The following is a 729-nucleotide window of genomic DNA, read 5'->3' as shown; positions in this document are numbered from 1 at the left end:
TGGAACTAACCCGCATTTGCGTTACACGGCGATCAAAACCACGAAAACTTCCCACGGTTAGTCTGACGGAAAGGGACTCTACACCATGATCCGTCTACAACTGAGGGTATTTTACGTTAGTGTTGTGGTCCGTGCTGGCCGGGAGCAGAATTTCAGAATTCGTATCGACAAGCCATCACTGGGATTCGAACCTGGTTCACCTCATTAGAAAGCGAACTCTCTATTCCCTGAGCCCCCGCTGCTCCTCAACTATAGATTGAATCTTTCACACTTTCATTATTTCAAATATTGGGTCGCTAGGATAGATCGTGACTATTTTCTTTAGTCGGTGCTCCTGAGGGTCCGACAAAATTATTTTAGTTTTTTTAAACAACTCGTCAAAACAGTTTGAAGTTTTCCGAATTTTACAACCACTTTTAATGCAGAGAGTATTCAGCTAGCATGTATCAGACTACTATTTATGCAGAAAGTTTCCTAATCTCTGTTGTGATCAAGAAAATGTAACAAACCAATTATAAAAACAAGACATTTATTCTACAGTTTAAATTTTGAAGCATTTTGAATATTTTTTCGGACTTTTAGGAGCTCTATCTATTTAAAATCAGCACTAATGATCCAATGATAACTCAAGTATCGAAAAAATGTGAAAATATTCTGTTTACAGTTATCAGCGTACTTGAAATTTCACTACCGCTAGAGAAAAAAGTTCTTCAAAAAGTGCAAATGTTG

The sequence above is a fragment of the Parasteatoda tepidariorum genome, chromosome 5 (genome assembly GCF_982258835.1).
Source record: "Parasteatoda tepidariorum strain Cologne lab strain chromosome 5, Ptep-v5.0, whole genome shotgun sequence".
Classification (NCBI taxonomy): domain Eukaryota; kingdom Metazoa; phylum Arthropoda; class Arachnida; order Araneae; family Theridiidae; genus Parasteatoda; species Parasteatoda tepidariorum.
The sequence above is the reverse complement of the archived record's forward strand: the minus strand, read 5'-3'. Positions refer to the sequence as shown.